At 37.5% G+C, this 21,549-nt stretch overlaps 1 pseudogene; it reads left to right on the top strand.

Moving 5' to 3' along the window:
- Nucleotides 1–21,549, top strand: part of LOC128589764 (40S ribosomal protein S8-like) — a 54,694-nt pseudogene that overhangs the window by 32,337 nt on the left and 808 nt on the right.

Raw genomic sequence — 21,549 nt, forward strand, 5'->3', positions numbered from 1 at the left:
GGAGCTAGCACTGGATGCACGAGTAAGAAACAATGATTTATCTTTTCTAGCACAGTCATGGCTATTGCCTAATTCATGTAAGTTCTATTGAGTTGTGCTCTTCTTACACAGTAGAAGAATGTCACCCTGTTGACACCCATTGATTTACAGGAGACTGAGGATCTTTCTGGGAGATCTTGAGCTGTATCTAAAATAGAGGTTTAGATATATATGTAGACATGTCTACCAAGTGAGGTTTTGTTTGAGTTAGGCAAGCAGAGACTAGATTATTTTATTGGACAGGACTACCCCAGATAAAGAGAGAACTCTGAGGAGTTGTGTTCTGGGTATATTATTCACATAGAAAATATTGTGCACTGAACCCCTGGAGTTGTGCAAGGCATCAGGCCTGCTGGGGGTTTCTTACTACTGGGCTTCCTAACTGAGATTAAGGCACAGCTGTAGCAGCTTTTATCCTCCCTTCAATCTGCATATCCCAGCTATCCAGGCACCATGAGGGTAGATGTGCCCAGGGCCTGCCACTGTGGGAAGGTCATGAAAAGGTCTTAGCAGGGGACTAAAGAATGACCATCTTAATTGCACATGCCAGGATCAGAGCTCCACTCTTGGGGCAGGCTGAGGAACTCCAGCACCCCATGGAACTGGAGTCAGAGGCCCCTGTGAGACTTGCCCCTGAAGGATTCATGTAAGCTTTAAGATGTCAACCCAGCAGGGTCTGAATACTGAGGAAACAATCAGGTGATCACCAAAGGCAACTAAGTTTGGAAGAAGCACTATAGAGGTTGCTGGCTATGTTCTCTGTTTCCAAAAAAATCCACAGCACCTGGTGTCCTGGTGACATATTGCAACATATTGTCATTAAAAGCATGGACTTTTGTTTATTTGGCTTTGTTCAGGCTGAGGCCTCTTTAAGACCTAAGCTCTGAGACAAGGTAATTCAAAGCAAAGGAGGCAGTGAGAAGGAAAAGGGAGAACAAGGAAGTGAACAAGAAGAAAGAACACATGAGGAGGAGCCAACAAAAATATTCAGGCAATATGAAAAACCAAAGCAGAGGAACTCTCTCAAGGGATCATGAGGCAGCTACTACAGAAGACTCAGCATATAAAGAATCAATGGACTTGACATAAAAGGAATTTAAAATATGGATGATAAAGACAATAAAAGGAATGGACAAAAAGTTGGAAAGACAGAACCAACATTTGGATGAGAAATATGTAGACTATAGAAAGGATATGGCGGAGCTTAGGAAATGAAGGAGACAATCAGGGAATGTAAAGTTGCAGTAGAAAGTATCAAAAATAGGCTAGACCATGGAGAAGAAAGAACCTCAGAGCTAGAGGATAAAGCTTTTGAGTTAACCCAGGTAGTTATACAGGCAGAAAAGAAGAGAGAGAAAGCAGAACAGGCATTTAGATAACTATGAGACCCTATGAAGTGTTCAAACATATGAATAAAAGGGATTCCTGAAGGGAGAGAGGATTATCCCAAAGGAATGGAATCCTTTCTGGAGACTATCATAAATTAAAACTTCCCACGTTTTACTAAAGTTGCTGACACTCCTTTTAGATGGATATTGAACCTCAGGTTATCTCAACTCAAACACAGCCTCTCCAAGACATATTGTAATGAACTTGTCCAAAGTCAAAATGAAAGAAAATATTCTGCAGGCATCCAGGACTAAGCGCCAAATGACTTACAGAGGAAGAGCCATTAGGATGATAGCAGATTTTTCAGTTGAAACCTTCCAGGCCAGAAGAGCATGGTCATCCACCTCCAACATTCTTAAACAAAACAATTTTAAGCCCAGAATTTTGTATCCTGCTAAACTAATCTTCAAAATTGATGGAGAAAGAAAACTTTTTGTAGATATATAAGCACTGAGGAAATTTGCCACAAGACCAGTTCTACAGGAAATACTTAGACCTATTCTCAACACTGACCATCACAATGGACCACTAGCAAAGTAAACATCCAGAAGCTAAAGGTCAAAACTTAGCTTCCACAATGGCGCAAAGGATAAAACTACACAATGGATTTCCATGAAGTAAGATGAGTAGAACTCCACCAAACTTATCAATTATCTCAATAACTGTCAATGGACTGAATTCACCACTGAAGAGACACAGGCTGGCTGATTGGATAAAAAAAACACATGAGACACACCTAGCCTTGAAGGACAAACCAAGACTGAGGATTAAGGGATAGAAAACACTATTTAAGCAAATGCAAATCAGAAGAAAGGAGGGGTTGCAAACTCATTTTCAGATACAAGTGGATTTAAAGCAACTAAAGTTAAGAAAGACAAAGATGGACACTTTATTCAGGTCAAAGGAACAATACAACAAGAGGACATTTCAATTTTCAATATTTATGAGACAAATTTAAATACTCCCAGATTTATGAAACAGACCCTAAGGGGTCTGAGCAACATGACATCCAAAAACATCATAATAGTTGGGGAATTTAACACCCTTCTGACGGAACTGGAAAAATCCTATGAACAGAAATTTAACAAAGATTAAAAGGACTTAAATGTGACTTTAGAACAAATGGGATTAATAGACATACACAGCACACACCATCCCAAAGCTAAAGAATATACAATTTTCTCATCAGCCCATGGTATGTGCTCCAAAATCAACCACATCCTAAGATACAAATTAAACCTCAGCAAAATTAAATGAATAGAAATTATACCTTGTATGTTCTCAGATCACAAGGCAATAAAGGTGGAACTCAAGTCCAACAAAAACGTTCATCCCAGAGGAGAGCAAGATAGCAGTCGAGTAACAGCTTCTTTGCATCTGGCACCATGAGTCTGGGGAGATAGGACTCCAGGCATCTCTGGCTGGTGGGATCTGCCTATCATCACCCCTGTGAGGATACAGAGAGTCAGCGAGAGAGTTTTGGACCCCAAGAGGAGGACTAAAACAGTGGAAAACTGGCAAGTGGTCGCATGTTTTCAATCAGCCCGCAACTTCCACAGGTATGAGAACTTAAAGAGCAAGAGGAAGTGAAAGGAAAATTAGGGCAAGGAAACAGATAAAAGAAATCACTCATGAGGAAGAATCAGCAGAAAACTCCAGGCAACATGAAGAACCAGTCCAGAACAACCCTGCCAAGGGACCATGAGGTAGCTACTGCAGAGGATTCCACCTGTAAAGAAATGTTAGGAATGACAGAAAGGGAATTTAGAATACACATGATGAAAACAATGAAAGAAATAATGGAAATAATGAAGGAAACTGCTAATAAAGTGGAAAATAACCAAAAGGAAATCCAAAAACAATCAAATAAGAGATGAACGATATGAAGAATATAAAAAGGATATAGCAGAGCTGAAGGAACTGAAACAGTCAATTAGGGAACTTAAAGATGCAATGGAAAGTATCAGCAACAGGTTAGACCATGCAGAAGAAAGAATTTCAGAGGTAGAAGATAAAGTTCTTGAGATAACTCAGATAGTAAAAGAGGCAAAAAAGAAGAGAGAGAAAGCAGAACGTTCACTGTCAGAATTATGGGACTTTATGAAGCGATCCAACATACAAGTTATAGGAATTCCAGAAGGGGAAGAAGAATGCCCCAGAGGAATGGAAGCCATACTAGAGAATATTATAAAAGAAAATTTCCCAAATAGCACCAAAGATTCTGACACATTGCTTTCAGAGGGATATCGGAACCCAGGTTGCCTCAACTCTAACTGAGCTTCTCCAAGACACGTTGTGATGAACCTGTCCAAAGTCAAGATAAAAGAAAAGATTCTGCAAGCTGCCAGGAGTAAGCGCCAGTTGACCTACAGGGGCAAATCCATCAGAGTGACCGCAGACTTCTCTAATGAAACTTTCCAAGCAAGAAGACAATGGTCATCTACCTTTAATCTACTTAAACAGAACAATTTCCAGCCCAGAATTCTGTACCCCGCTAAGCTAAGCTTAAAAATTGATGGAGAAATCAAATCATTTACGGATATACAAACATTGAGAAAATTTGCCACAACAAGACCAGCTCTACAGGAAATACTTCAACCTGTTCATAAAATAGATAAACCATTGGCCAGACTAACGAGGAATAGAAAAGTAAAATCTCTAGTAACCTCAATCAGAAATGATAAAGAGGAAATAACAACTGATCCCACAGAGATACAAGAGATCATCTCTGAATACTACCAGAAACTCTATGCCCAGAAATTTGACAATGTGAAGGAAATGGATAAATATTTGGAATCACACCCTCTCCCTAGACTGAGCCAGGAAGAAACAGACCTCCTAAACAGACCAATTTCAAGCACTGAGATCAAAGAAACAGTAAAAAAATCTTCCAACCAAAAAATGCCCTGGTCCAGATGGCTTCACTCCAGAATTCTATCAAACCTTCAAGGAAGAGCTTATTCTTGTACTGCAGAAATTATTCCAAAAAACTGAGGAAGAAGGAATCTTCCCCAACACATTCTATGAAGCAAACATCACCCTGATACCAAAACCAGGAAAAGACCCAACCAAAAAGGAGAATTTCAGACCAATCGCACTCATGAATATAGATGCAAAAATTCTCAACAAAATCCTAGGCAATAGATTACACCTTATCATCAAAAAAGTCATTCATCATGATCAAGTAGGCTTCATCCCAGGGATGCAAGGCTGGTTTAACATACGCAAGTCCATAAACTTGTATCCACCATATTAACAGAGGCAAAAATAAAGATCACATGATCCTCTCAATAGATGCAGAAAAAGCATTTGATAAAATCCAGCATCCTTTTCTAATTAGAACACTAAAGAGTATAGGCATAGGTGGCACATTTCTAAAACTGATTCAAGCTATCTATGAAAAACTCACAGCTAGTATTTTACTGAATGGAGTTAAACTGAAAGCTTTTCCTCTTAGAACTGGAACCAGACAAGGTTGTCCTCTGTCACCTTTACTATTTAACATAGTGCTGGAAGTTCTAGCCAATACAATTAGGCAAGACAAGGAAATAAAGGGAATCCAAATGGGAGCAGAGGAGGTCAAACTCTCCCTCTTTACTGATGACAAGATGTTATATTTAGAGAACCCCAAAGACTCAACCACAAGACTCCTAGAAGTCATCAAAAAATACTGTAATGTTTCAGGATATAAAATCAATGTCCACAAGTCAGTAGCCTTTGTATACACCAATAACAGTCAAGATGAGAAGCTAATTAAGGACACAACTCCCTTCACCATAGTTTCAAAGAAAATGAAATACCTAGGAATATACCTAACGAAGGAGGTGAAGGACCTCTATAAACAAAACTATGAAATCCTCAGAAAGGAAATAGCAGAGGATATTAACAAATGGAAGAACATACCAGGCTCATGGATCGGAAGAATCAACATTGTTAAAATGTCTATACTTCCCAAAGCAATCTACCTATTCCATGCCATTCCTATCAAAATACCAACATCGTACTTTCAAGATTTGGAAAAAATGATTCTGTGTTTTGTATGGAACCGGAAAAAAACCCATATAGCTAAGGCAGTTCTTAGTAATAAAAATAAAGCTGGGGGCATCAGCATACCAGATTTAAGTCTATACTACAAAGCCATAGTGGTCAAGACAGCATGGTAATGGCACAAAAACAGAGACATAGACACTTGGAATCGAATTGAAAACCAAGAAATGAAACTAACATCTTACAACCACCTAATCTTCCATAAACCAAACAAGAACATACCTTGGGGGAAAGACTCCCTATTCAGTAAATGGTGTTGGGAGAACTGGATGTCTATATGTAATAGACTGAAACTGGACCCACACCTTTCCCACTCACAAAAATTGATTCAAGATGGATAAAGGACTTAAATTTAAGGCATGAAACAATAAAAATCCTCCAAGAAAGCATAGGAAAAACACTGGAAGATATTGGCCTGGGGAAAGACTTCATGAAGAAGACTGCCATGGCAATTGCAACAACAACAAAAATAAAAAAATGGGACTTCATTAAACTGAAAAGCTTCTGTACAGCTAAGGAGACAATAACCAAAGCAAAGAGACAACCTACACAATGGGAAAGGATATTTGCATATTTTCAATCAGACAAAAGCTTGATAACTAGGATCTATAGAGAACTCAAATTAATTCACATGGAAAAAGCCAACAATCCCATATATCAATGGGCAAGAGACATGAATAGAAACTTCTCTAAAGATGACAGACGAATGGCTGACAAACACATGAAAAAATGTTCATCATCTCTATATATTAGAGAAATGCAAATCAAAACAACCCTGAGATATCATCTAACCCCAGTGAGAATAGCCCACGTTGCAAGGTCTCAAGGCTGCGGATGCTGGCGTGGATGTGGAGAGAAGGGAACACTTTTACACTGCTGGTGGGACTGCAAACTAGTACAACCTTTCTGGAAGGAAGTATGGAGAAACCTCAAAGCACTCAAACTAGACTGCCCATTTGATCCTGCAATCCCATTACTGGGCATCTACCCAGAAGGAAAAAAATCCTTTTATCCTAAGGACACTTGTACTAGACTGTTTATTGCAGCTCAATTTACAATCACAAAAATGTGGAAACAGCCTAAATGCCCACCAACCCAGGAATGGATTAACAAGCTGTGGTATATGTATACCATGGAATACTATTCAGCTATTAAAAAAAAATGGAGACTTTACATCCTTCGTATTAACCTGGATGGAAGTGGAAGACATTATTCTTAGTAAAGCATCACAAGAATGGAGAAGCATGAATCCTATGTACTCAATTTTGATATGAGGACAATTAATGACAATTAAGGTTATGCGGGGGGGAGGAAAAGCAGAAAGAGGGACAGAGGGAGGGTGGTGGGGCCTTGCTGTGTGTCACACTTTGTGGGGGCAAGACATGATTGCAAGAGGGACTTTGCTTAACAATTGCAATCAATGTAATCTGGCTTATTGTACCCTCAATGAATCCCCAACAATAAAAAAAAAAAGAGAAAAAAAAAAAAAAACGTTCATCCCCACACAAAGACTTGGAAATTAAACAACATTGTGCTGAACAATAGTTGGATTCAGGAAGAGATAAGAGAGGAAATTGTTAAGTTTCTCAAAAATAACAACAATGAAGACACAAGTTACCAAAACCTGTGGGATACAGCAAAAGCAGATTTAAGAGGGAAAATTATTACACTAGATGCTTACATTCAAAAAACAGAACTAGAGCACATCAACAAACTCATGAATCATTTTATGGACTTGGAAAATTAAAAAAACAATCTTAATCCAAAACCCAGCAGAAGAAGAGAAATAACCAAATTAAATCAGAGATTATTGAAACTGAAAACAAAAGAATCATTCATAAAATTAACAAAACAAAAAGTTGGTTGTTAAAAAAATTTAATAAAATCAAAAACCCTTAGCCAGATTAACTAGAAACAGAAAAGTAAAATCTCTAATAACTTTAATTAGCAACAATAAAGGGGAAATAACAACAGATGCCACAGAGATGCAAGAGATCATCTCTGAGTAGTATAAGAAACTCTATGCCCAGAAATTTAACAATGTGGAGGAAATGGATCAGTACCTGGAATCACACCCTCTCCCTAGACTTAATCAAGAAGCAATAGATCTCTTGTACAGACCAATTTCAAGAACTAAGATAGAAGAAAAAATAAAAATATCTCTGAGCAAAAAAACGTCCTGGTCCAGATGGTTTCATACCAGAATTCTATCAAACCTTCAAAGAAGCACTTATACCCATACTGCAGAAATTATTCTAAAACATTGAGAAGAAATTATTCTAAAAAATTGAGAAGGTAGAACATGTTCTGTGAAGGGCTTATGTTCTAAGAAGCAAACCTTACTCTGATACCAAAATCAGGTAGAGACCCAACTCCTGAAAAGGAGAACTTCAGCCCAATTTCACTAATAAATATAGATGAAAAATTCTCAATAAAATCTTAGCCAATAGATTACAACTACACATTAAAAAATCATTCATCATGATCAAGTAGATTTTATCCCAGAGATGCAAAGCTTGTTTAATATATGCAAGTCCATAAATGTAATTCACCATATCAACAGAAGCAAAAACAAAGACCATATGACCCTCTCAATAGATGCAGAAAAAGCATTCAATAAAAATTCAGCATCCTTTTCTAATTAGAACACTTAAGATTTTAGGCATAGGTGGCACATTTCTTAATCTGATCAAAGCCATGTATGACAAACCCACAGCTAATATTATACTGAATGGAGTAAAACTGAAATTTTTTCCACTTAGAACTAGAACCAGACAAGGTTGTCCTCTATCGCCACTACTATTCAACATAATGTTGAAAGTTCTAACTAATACAGTCAGGCAAGAGAAGGAAATAAAGGGCATCCAAATAGGGGCAGAGGTCAAACTCTCACTCTTTGCCAACAATATGATTTTATACTTAGAAAACCCCAAAGACTCAACCATACGACTCCTGGAAGTGATCAAAAAATATAGCATGTTTCAGAACATAAATTCAATGTCCACAAACAGTAGCCTTTGTATATGCCAATAATAGCCAAGGTGAGAAGCTAATCAAGGACACAATCCCCTTCATAGTAGCTTCCAAGAAAGAAAAGAAAAAAAGAAAGAAAGAAAGTAAGACAGGAAGAAGAAAGACAGACCTAGGAATATACAAAACAAAAGAGGTTAAAGATCTCTACAAAGAAGATTATGAAACCCTAAGAAAAAGCAGAAGATATTACAAATGGGAGAACATATCATGCTCATGGCCATAAAGAATCAACATTGTGAAAATGTCTATACTTCCAAAAGCAATCTACAGATTTAATATAATCCCCATTAAAATACCATCATTATACTTTCAAGATTTGGAAAAAATAATTCTTCATTTTGTGTGGAACCAGAAGACATCCTGTATAGCTTAGGCAATTCTTAGTAATAAAAACAAAGCCGAGGGTATCCTCCTAACAGACTATTAGCTATACTATAAGACCATAGTAATGAAAACAGCATGGTATTGGCACACAAATAGAGACATTGACATTTGGAACTGAATAGAAAACCATGAGGTGAAATTAACATCTTACAGCTGTACAATCTTCGATAAACAAAAAAATAACATACACCGTGAAAAAGAATCACTATTCAATAAATGGTGTTGTGAGAACTGAATAACCAATGTAAAACACTAAAACTAGACCCAAACTTCTGACTTACAAAATTGATTCATGATGGATAAAATATTTAAATCTAAGGCATGAAACAATAAAAATCCTCAAAGAAAGTGTTGGGAAAACACTTAAAGATATTGGCCCAGGGAAAGATTGTATAAAGAGACTTCTCTGGCTATTGCAACAACCAAAATAAATAAATGGGACTTAATTAAACTGAAACGCTTCTGTACAGGTAAGGAAACAACAACCAAAGTAAACAGACAACCTTTAGAATGGGAAAATATATTTGCATATCATGAATTGGATGAAAGCTTGATAACTAGGATCTATAGAGAACTCAAATTAATCAACAACTAAAAAAGACCCAACAATCCCATATATCACTGGGCAAGAAACATGAATAGATACTTCTTTAAAGAAGACAGACAAATGGTTAACAAACATGAAAAAATGCTCATCATCCCTAATCATCAGAGAAATACAAACCAAAACCACCCTGAGATATCACCTAACTCCAGTGAGAATGGCCCACATCACAAAGTCTCAAGCTGCAGTTGCTGGCGTGGATGTGGAGAGAAAGGAACACCTTTACACTGCTTGTGGGACTGCAAATTAATACTACTTTTTTGGGAGGAAGTATGAAGAATCCTTAAAGAACTCAAATTAAGAGCTCCCATTTGATCCTGCAATCCCATTACTAAGCACCTACCCAGAAGAAAAAAATTCTTTTATTACAAGGACACTTGCGCTAGACTGTTTATTGTAGCTCAATTTGCAATTGCCAAAATGTGGAAACAGCCTAAATGCCCACCAACCCAGGAATAGATTAACAAGCTGTGAGATGTGTATACACACACACACACACACATATACCATGGAATACTATTCAGCCACTAAAAAGATGGAGACTTTACATCTTTTGTATTAACCTGGATGGAGGTGTAAAGCACCTCTTTGTAAAGCATCACAAGAACGGAGAAGCAAGAATCCAATGTACTCAATTCTAACATGAAAGCATTAGATGAACTAATACAAGGGGTTGGGTAGGGGAATGTTGACAGGAAGAAGGGAGAGGGATGGGGGTCACAGTGTATGACACACCTCCTGGAAGGACACAATTATAAGAGGGACTTTATCTAACAAAGGCAATCAGTGTAACCTAACTTTTGTACCCTCAATGAATCCTAAACAGTAAAAAATACAAAAATAATTTAAAAAGCAGGACACCTCTTCTGAGTCAGGAATGGACAATGCATGGTAGAAGTGGATCTATAAATGTGGGCTGGACTTCCTCAGCAAGGTCAGGGGCTGTTCCATTTGCTGAGAGATGAATAAGGGATGGGGTCTTGAGTGCAATGAAGTTTCATTATCAGTTTGGGGGAACTGTGTTGCTGGTGGCTAGACAATTGTGAAAGGATTGCTAAGTGGTGCCAATGCCACGGAAAAATTCAAGACAATGGATTTCAAATGGCAAAACGCATTCTCACCGCCTAAGCCTCTGATTGGGGAACTCTCCTTGGGGTTTCCAGGGTGCTCTGTGCATCCACCTGGTTAATGGTTATCACACTGTGGTATAAGTGGTGAACACCACCCATCACCGACTCCATCAGACTTTATGCTTTGGGAAGGAACAGATCTTGCTTACTGTTTTCTGTTGTAGTCTAGAACAGTTTTTTCTACTGTTATTAGTGCCTAGTAGGTGCTTAATAAATGCCTTAACAATGTGGCAGTTGTGAGATTTCTCCCAATGCTCTCAGAAGCCAGGGTAGAGAAACAAAGGAGGATGCTGGTGTCAATGACCCAACGTAATTAGAAGGTTTGCATGGTGGGTGTAGCAGGGGATTCTGGCAAGAGCCTTGTTGACACAATGTTTCTTGAGGGCTGGGTTGCATAGGATTTTAGAGGTGGCACATGTCCAGATGAGAAAAAATTCTGGCAAATCAAAACTACTTTGAGATATCATCTAACTCCAATGAGACTAGCCTATATCACAAAATCTCAAGACCAGAGATGTTGGCGTGGATGCGGAGAAAAGGGAACACTTCTGCACTGCTGGTGGGAATGCAAATTAATGCATTCCTTTTGGAAAGATATATGGAGAACACTCAGAGATCTAAAAATAGATCTGCCATTCAATCCTGTAATTCCTCTGCTGGGCATATACCCAGAAGACCAAAAATCACAACATAACAAAGATATTTGTACCAGAATGTTTATTGCAGCCCAATTCATAATAGCTAAGTCATGGAAAAAGCCCAAGTGCCCATCGATCCATGAATGGATTAATAAATTGTGGTATATGTATACCATGGAATACTATGCAGCCTTAAAGAAAGATGGAGACTTTACCTCTTTCATGTTTACATGGATGGAGCTGGAACATACTCTTCTTAGTAAAGTATCCCAAGAATGGAAGAAAAAATACCCAATGTACACAGCCCTACTATGAAACTAATTTGGGACTCTCACATGAAAGCTATAACCCAGCTACAACTTAACAATAGGGGGAAGTGGGAAAGGGGGGGGTGGGTAGAGGGAGGGGAATCGGTGGGATCACACCTGTGGTGCATATTACAGGGGTATTTGCGAAACTTGGTAAATGTAGAATATAAATGTTTTGGCACAGTAACTGAGATAACGCCGGAAAGGCTATGTTAACCACTGTGATAAAAATGTGTCAAATGGCTTATGAAGTGAGTGTATGATGCCCCATAATCATATCATTGTATACAGTTATGATTTAATAAAAAAATTAAAAAAAAAATAAATTGTCAGGAAAGGAAAAAAAAAAAAAAAAGAAAAAATTCTGGGGTGAGGCGATGGGAGTGGAGTTTTGATGGGAAACCCCAGGGTTGAAGCAGGGCTGGGATCTGGCAGTAGATCTTCTAAGCTCCACTTGTCAGTGAATTCCTCACAATCCATTGGGAACCTCCCATCATCAAGGGTAAGGAGAAGAAAAACATTTAAACAACAAATAGACTCTACTTAAAAAATAGAATTGTGAGTGACAGAAGGAAATACACATTGAACTTGACTTCCAAACCACAATGCCAACATGAAAGTTTTGCAGATAATTTTCATTAAAGAAATTGAAATAACAATGGCACAATCATGCAGTTAAACTTTGCAACTATTGTTGCTTTTAGTCACTATTATTATCCTGCTTTTGAAAGCAGAAGCCACGTCCAGGCCATTTTTGTCAGCCCTAAACCTGGCACATGATGATATTGTCCAGCAGACTGACATGGACCTAAAAATAGTCTCCCAGTCTCAAGTTCATCACTTTAGTGGTATTAGAACTTATTTCCACTGACATCTCAATTACTTAAATTTACATGCCTAGTTTTAATGGTCTTTTTTGAGCTATAGAAGACTTCTGCTTTTCATTTTGCAGATGTCCTATTTAAACAATATATCACAGAAGGCAACAAGAGAAGATTTGTGCAATTTTGGTAAGTTCACAAGTGAGGAACACTCATAGGCTTGGGAAAAATGCATTAATAACTAATATTTGCTAGGATAATTAAAATTCACATCACTCTAATGAATAGGTACTGAACATTTACTCTATAGAAGACACTGCAAAAAGGAAAACTATATACTATTCTTGCTCTGAAGTAGTTTACAGTAAGGTAGAGAAGGATAAGAATGACACAAATAACTACAAAAGAAAACACAATTGTGGATGAGTTAGAAGGAAGGTACAAGGCAATGGAAATTTAGAGGACAGAAAGAAATTCTTCTCTGGAGCATAAAGGACCTTTGTCAATCATATGATAAGCAAACTTTATACATTACATATCAATAATATATTTTATATTAATTAATAGCAAATGTGTAATAAAATGATGGCATTAAATTATATAAAGAACACTTAGCTTGTAAAATGCCATAGCAATTTCAGAGAATTATAACCAATACATTATATAAAATTAATACCTTGAAATCAAGATGCAGTATAACAATTGAGAAAGAAATTATTAAATGATAAAAATAGTCACAATTGAATATTAATATGGTGAAAAATAATTTAAATCTCTACCTCATCCAAATTTAAAACTTTATTAAATTCCAAATGAGTTAGTAGGTTAAATGGTGTCAAAATTGGGAGAAAAGAAGAATGTTTCTCCTACCTGTGAAGAAGAGACAGGTGCCTGCTAAGTAAATTTTATGTAATTTAATAGACTAGATTTAAGAAATACGACATGTTTCTCTCATTTCTTTTAGAAAGAGAAAATTATTATTATTTTTTATTGTTGGGGATTCATTGAGGGTACAATAAGCCAGGTTACACCGATTGCAATTGTTAGGTAAAGTCCCTCTTGCAATCATGTCTTGCCCCCATAAAGTGTGACACACACCAAGGCCCCACCCCCCTCCCTCCGTCCCTCTTTCTGCTTTCCCCCCATAACCTTAATTGTCATTAATTGTCCTCATATCAAAATTGAGTACATAGAATTCATGCTTCTCCATTCTTGTGATGCTTTACTAAGAATAATGTCTTCCACTTCCATCCAGGTTAATACGAAGGATGTAAAGTCTCCATTTTTTTTTTAATAGCTGAATAGTATTCCATGGTATACATATACCACAGCTTGTTAATCCATTCCTGGGTTGGTGGGCATTTAGGCTGTTTCCACATTTTGGCGATTGTAAATTGAGCTGCAATAAACAGTCTAGTACAAGTGTCCTTAGGATAAAAGGATTTTTTTCCTTCTGGGTAGATGCCCAGTAATGGGATTGCAGGATCAAATGGGAGGTCTAGCTTGAGTACTTTGAGGGTTCTCCATACTTCCTTCCAGAAAGGTTGTACTAGTTTGCAGTCCCACCAGCAGTGTAAAAGTGTTCCCTTCTCTCCACATCCACACCAGCATCTGCAGTTTTGAGATTTTGTGATGTGGGCCATTCTCACTGGGGTTAGATGATATCTCAGGGTTGTTTTGATTTGCATTTCTCTAATATATAGAGATAATGAACATTTTTTCATGTGTTTGTTAGCCATTCATCTATCATCTTTAGAGAAGGTTCTATTCATGTCTCTTGCCCATTGATATATGGGATTGTTGGCTTTTTCCATGTGGATTAATTTGAGTTCTCTATAGATCCTAGTTATCAAGCTTTTTTGTCTGATTGAAAATATGCAAATATCCTTTCCCATTGTGTAGGTTGTCTCTTTGCTTTCGTTATTGTCTCCTTAGCTGTACAGAAGCTTTTCAGTTTAATGAAGTCCTATTTGTTTATTTTTGTTGTTGTTGCAATTGCCATGGCAGTCTTCTTCATGAAGTCTTTCCCTAGGCCAATATCTTCCAGTGTTTTTCCTATGCTTTCTTTGAGGATTTTTATTGTTTCATGCCTTAAATTTAAGTCCTTTATCCATCTTGAATCAATTTTTGTGAGTGGGGAAAGGTGTGGGTCCAGTTTCAGTCTTTTACATGGAGACATCCAGTTCTCCCAACACCATTTATTGAATAGGGAGTCTTTCCCCCAAGGTATGTTCTTGTTTGGTTTATCGAAGATTAGGTGGTTGTAAGATGTTAGTTTCATTTCTTGGTTTTCAATTCGATTCCAAGTGTCTATGTCTCTGTTTTTGTGCCAGTACCATGCTGTCTTGAGCACTATGGCTTTGTAGTACAGACTAAAATCTGGTATGCTGATGCCCCCAGCTTTATTTTTATTACTAAGAACTGCCTTAGCTATACGGATTTTTTTCCGGTTCCATACAAAACACAGAATCATTTTTTCCAAATCTTGAAAGTACGATGTTGGTATTTTGATAGGAATGGCATGGAATAGGTAGATTGCTTTGGGAAGTATAGACATTTTAACAATGTTGATTCTTCCCATCCATGAGCATGGTATGTTCTTCCATTTATTAATATCCTCTGCTATTTCCTTTCTGAGGATTTCATAATTTTCTTTATAGAGGTCCTTCACCTCCTTCGTTAGGTATATTCCTAGGTATTTCATTTTCTTTGAAACTATGGTGAAGGGAGTTGTGTCCTTAATTAGCTTCTCATCTTGACTGTTATTGGTGTATACAAAGGCTACTGACTTGTGGAAAAATTATAGAATCAACATATGATGAAAAAAATAGTTAAAAACTCTTTCCAGCCAGTGCCAAGTGATGGGCCTCTATCTGGACAACTGTCACAAGCACCCCAAGATCAGGAGCAAGAGAAAGCCCTGCTACAGTCAAAACAGCTGACTAGAAGTGGCTTTTACCACAGGCTCCTGTCCAGAGGAAGAGTTATTGGACTGAAATGAATTGGAGAAGCTGAAAGAGTGGAGGTGAACACAGAGATAAGAAAGCAAAGTACACATAATCCCTGCTGAGGCAAGTGGTGGGACCAAGAAAGAGGAAGGAAGACAACTAGATCAGGTATGGAGCAACCAGTTGGAAAGCATCCATTGCCAAGAGGACAGGTGACCCCTTTCCCAAATGGGAGGCCTGGTGGGCTTTTCAGAATGATCAGGAAACAAAAAGACCTCTCACCTCACCCCATGAGAGAGAGCTGATGAATTCTGGGCCCACACCGGTGAGATCTCACCTCCAAGCCTAGGCTCCATACTGCCTGGCACAAAAGTGAACAAATATTTTCTCTGCAATCCTGAACACATAGCTCACTCTTCCTCCTTTCCTGGTTGCCTGAAAGACTGCCCACTGCAGAGGCTGGAGTGTGTGGAGAGTTTACTGCAAGGCTGTGTCATGTGGGCCAGTGAAACAGTGGCACTGCAGTTCTAACTTTGGCAGGCAGAGAAGTGGATTTTTCTGATTCCCTTTCCCATTAGAAAAGACCCTTCTTGGATCTTGGAACCTCTTGGGATTTCTCAGATAGATATGCCCACGGATTTCTATCTTCTGGCTGCTTGGTGACCCCCTGAATTTATTTGGGTGGGTGATGCTAGCCCCACCTGTGCAAGTTTCACTGGAATGGGCGGCCAGGGCTATCTGCCTGGCTACCCTCCAAATTCATTTGAGTGGGCATTGTTAGTGCCACCGGAGAGAGTTTGATGGGAACTCATGGCTAGAGGTGTTTGTCTGGCAACCCTCTGAAATTGAGGAACAGAGGTGTTGAAGCAGTGAGGGGTGGGTTCCGTCGGTCTGTCTGTAGCTTTTCCTACTCCAGCTAGCCTCAGTGAGTGTGGGGCTGCAGATGTTTGCATTGGTGCCCAGCAGAGATTACAGAAAAATACTACAACTCCTTAGAATTGGGTAGAGGGAAGGCTGACAACAAGACAGAGTCAGGTTGAGCTATCTTGCCAAACTGGCACTCAAAATTCCTGGAAATAACAAGAAAGGGACATTTACAAGGCTGTGGGAGAAGAGCCACAATCACGAGCCCCAGATCACTGGAGAAGATCACTGGTTAACTTCAGGTTCTGGGACCTCCCAAGCTAGTCTCACCCCTCCAGATTTAATTTTGCTAAATAGTATAGTGTTTCCTAAAGGTCTCCAATAAGATTAGCCCCCAGCAAATATTCAGGGACAATCAATCATTTTAACTAAAAAGTGTGTGTATATATATATACACACACACTCCTGGGGAAGAACCAGCAGAAGAACTCTGTCAACACAAAAATCAGAGCAGATGAACTCCCCCAAGAGAGTACAAAGGAGATCCAAAAGAAAATACCATCCATAGAGAAATTGCTGAAATGTCAGAAATAAAATTCAGAATATGCATGGCAAATAGGATGATTGGAATGGAGGAAAAGATGGAAATAGAAATCCAAAAAAAGTTCAGAAGTTGTCTAAACAAATTAATGAATTCAAAGACAAAGTCACCAAGGATATGGACATAATGAGGAAATACATAGCAAAGCTTAAGGAATTGAAAAGGCATTTAAGGAGCTTTGAAACACAGTAGAGACTCTTGTAATAGAGTTGAACAGGGAGAAGAAAAAATTTCAGAAATTGAAGACAAGATGTTCGAACTATCCTAAGCATTCAAAGAGGCAGACAAAAAGAGAACAAGAACAGAATATCACCCAAGAGAGTTATCAGATCATTCCAAAAGATCAAACATCCAAATTATAGGGATTCCTGAAGAAGATGAGGATGATCCTAAAGGCACAGATGTCTACTCCAAGACATTATGATGGATAATTTCCCAAGCATTGTGAGAGACACAGAAATTCAGATAGTAGAAAGTTTCAGAGCTCCAGCATGACTCAATCCAAACAATGCATCTTCTAGACACATTGTAATTAACTTTGCTAAAGTTAATATGAAGGAGAAAATTCTTCATGCAGCTAGGGATGAGAAAATTACCTACAGAGGGAAAAATATCAGGAGACTGCAGATCTTTCAGCTGCAACTTTTCAGGGCAGAAGAGAATGATCAACAACTTTTAACCTTCTTAAACAAAACAATTTTCAGCCCAGAATCCTGCATCCTGTATAAACTGAATTTCATTTGTGATGGAGAAATAAAATACATTACTAACATCCATATGTTGAGGAAATGTGCCATACCCAGATTAGCTCTACAAGAAGTCCTCAGGCTCATTCTTCATAATGACCAACATGATAGTCCACCACCAAAGTAAACTCAACCAGAAATTAAAAAACAAAGCCTAGCCTCCACAGTGGTGAAAGGGAAAAAAATAATTTCTGGAACTCTGAAAAACAAGATGACTGAAACTCTACCATACCTCTCAATTCTCTCAATAAACGTGAATAGCTCGAATTCTTTAAAGAGGCACAGGCTGGCTGACTGGATTTAAAAACTCAGGCCAGATATATGTTGCCTCCAAGAAACACACCTTACCTCAAAAGATAAAACAAGACTCAGGTTGAAGGGATGGAAAACAGGAACCCAGGCAATCAGAAAGCAAAAAAAGCAGGAGTGGCGGTCTTACTTGCAGGTACAATTGGATTTAAACCAACAAAAGTAAGAAACAACAAGGATGGACACTACATATTTGTCAAGGGAAGCACACAACATGAAGATATTTTAATAATTTACATTTACGCATACTACCAGAATGTGCCTTGATTTATAAGACAAACTCTAATTGATCTGTACAATATGTTATCTTCCTGCACTATAATAGTTGCATTATAATAGTTGTCAATACTGGACAGATCCTCCAAGTAGAAAATAAACAAAGAAAGAACAGATTTAAACATGACCTTAGAACAAATGTACTTAACAGACATATATAGAACATTTCATCCTAGTGAAGCTGAACACACATTCTTTTCATCAGTGCATGGATCATCCTCTGAAATTGATAATACCTTAGGACACAAGTCTAAACTCAACAAATTCAAGAGAATAGAAATCATTCCTTGTATCTTCTCAGATGATTACAGGATAAAAGTTGGAGTTAACAGCAATAGAAATCTTCATACTCAAATGAAGTGATGGAAACCAAATAACCGTGTGCTGAATGACAGCTGGGTCAAAGACAGCTGGGTCAAAAAGCAAATCATTAGATTTCTGGAAAAGAATGATAATGAAGACACAAACTGTCAAAATCTGTTAGATACTCCAAAACAGTCCAAAGAGGGAAATTTATATAGTATTACATGCCTTCATCAAGAAAACAGAAAGAGATTACATCTACAGCCTAATAGACCATCTCAAGCAACAGGGAAAGGAAGAAAAATACATCCCCAAAGCCAGAAGAATAAATGAAATAACAAAAATTAGAGCAGAATTAAATGAAATTGAAAACAAAAGAATCATTTGGAAGATCCATGAAACAAAATGTTGGTTCTTTGAAAAGATTAATAAAATTGATAAACCCTTGGCCAGACTAACCAGAAACAGAAAATTAATCTCTCTAATAACTTCAATCAGAAATGATAAAGCGGAAATAATATCAGATACCACTGCAATACAAAAGATCCTCAATGATTACTACAAAAACTCTATTCCCAGAAATATGAAAATGTAGAGGAAATGGACCAATACCTAGAATCACACCACCTTTCTAAACTCAGTCAGAAAGAATTAGAAATTTTGAATAGACCTGTATCAAGTACTGAAATGTCATAAACAATGCAAAATCTCTTCCAAAAAAGTAAAGCCCTAAACCAGAGGGTTTTACACCAGAATTCTACCAAATCTCAAAGAGGAACTAGTTCCTATATTGCATGGGAAGCCTCCCCAGCACATTGTATGAAGCAAGTATCACCCTGATCCCCAAACCAGAAAATGACCCAACAAAAAAAGAAAACTATAGACCAATATTTTAATGAAAACGATGCAAAAATATTCAATAAGATCTTAGCAAGCAGAATTCAATGACACATTTAAAAAGTTATACACCATGATCAAGTGGGTTTTATTCCAGGGATGCAAGACTTGGTTCAACATATATAAATTCATACATAAAATTCACCATATAAATAAAATAAAAAACAAAGACCATATAATTTTTTCAATTGATGATGAAAAGGCTTTTGACAATATCCAGCATCCTTTCGTGATAAGAACACTTAAGAAAATAGGCTTAGGTGGGACATTAGTTAAACTGATAGAGGCCATCTACATGGCCACAGCCAATATCATATTGAATGGAGTAAAACTGATAGCATTTCCACTCAGACTTGAAACTAGACAAGGATACCCACTGTCACCACTGCTATTCATTGTAGTGCTGGAAGTCCTAGCTATTGTAATAAGGTAAGCGAAGGAGATCAAGCATATACAGAGGAGGTCAAACTCTCACTATTTGTGGATGACATGATCTTATACTTGGAAAACCCCAGGAACTCAACTACAAAGCTCTTAGAAGTTATCAGGGAATATAGCAGCATTTTGGGATACAAATCAATACCCATAAATCAGTAGCCTTCATATATGCCAATAACAGCTAATCTGAGAATAAAATCAAAGACTCTATATATTTCACAGTAGCTCCAAAAAGATGAAATCTTTGAAATTCATCTAACAAAAGGCGTGAAAAATCTCTGTAAAGGGAATGATGAAACACTGAGGAAAGAAATGGCAGAAAATGTTAACAAATGGAAGAACATACCATGCTTGTGTTTGGGAAGAATCAACATTGTTAAAATGTCCATACTACCCAAAGCAATCTACAGATTTAATGCCATTAAAACACTAGTGGTATACTTTGAAGAACCTGAAAAAACAGTACTTTGTTTCATGTGGAACCAGAAAACAACCCAAATATCCAATGCAATTCTTAGAAATAAAAACAAATCTGGAGGGATCCTGTTACCAGACTTCAGGTTATACTACAAGTCTATAGTGATCAAAACAGCATGGTACTGGCACAAAAATGGACATAGGTCTATGGAATAGAATAGAGAACCTAGAGATGAACCCTGCCACATATTGTCATTTGGTCTTTGATAAACCAAACAAAAGCATGCACTGGGGCAAAGAATCCCTATTTGACAAATGGTGCTGGGAGAACTGGTTAGCCACATGTAGACGACTGAAACTAAAATTGACAAAAATCGATTCTCTCTGGATAAAAGATTTAAATTTAAGACATGAAAACAATAAAAATTCTAGAAGAGAGTGTGGGGAAAATGCTTGAAAATATTGGCCTGGGAAAAGACTTTATGAGGAGAACCCCCTTGGTGATTGCAGCAACACCAAAAATACTTAACTGGGATTTAATCAAACTAAAAAGCTTCTGCACTGCTAAGGGTACCACAACCAAAGGAAACAGACTTTGGAATGGGAAAAGATGAATCTGACAAAGGCCTGGTAACTAGAATCTATAGAGAACTCAAATTAATCAATAAGAAAAGAACAAAACTCCATTTCTTGGTAGGCAAGAGACTTGAATAGAAACTTCTCTGAAGATGACAGACAAATGGCCAACAAACATATGAAAAAATTCTCATTGTCTTTAATTATCAGAGAAATGAAAATCAAAACCACTCTGAAATATTACCTAACTCCAGTAAGATTAGGTTACATCACAAAATCCCCAAACTGCAGATGCTGACATGGTAGAGAGAAGGGAACACTTTTACACTGCTGGTGGGGTTGCAAACTAATGCAACCTTTATGGAAAGAAATATGGAGAATTCTCAAAGAGCTAAAAGTTGACCTTTCATTTGCTCTCATAATTCCCAGAAGAACAAAAAGCATTTTACAACGAAGAAATTTGCACCAGAATGTTTATTGCAGCTTAATTCATAATTTCCAAGTCAGGGAAGCAACCCAAATGCTCATCAATACATGAATGGATGAACAAATTGTGATATATATATATATATACACACACACACACCATGGAGTACTACTCAGCCATAAGAAATGATAGAGACTTTATATCTTTTATGTTTACCTTGATAAAGTTGAAACATACTTCTTAGTAAAGTATCTGAAGAATGGGAAAAAAACCAGTATCCAATGCACTCAATGCAAATATGAAACCAATATATAAACAATTACATGCTTATATGAATGATAAAATGCAAAAATA

The sequence above is a fragment of the Nycticebus coucang genome, chromosome 7 (assembly GCF_027406575.1).
Source record: "Nycticebus coucang isolate mNycCou1 chromosome 7, mNycCou1.pri, whole genome shotgun sequence".
Taxonomy (NCBI): domain Eukaryota; kingdom Metazoa; phylum Chordata; class Mammalia; order Primates; family Lorisidae; genus Nycticebus; species Nycticebus coucang.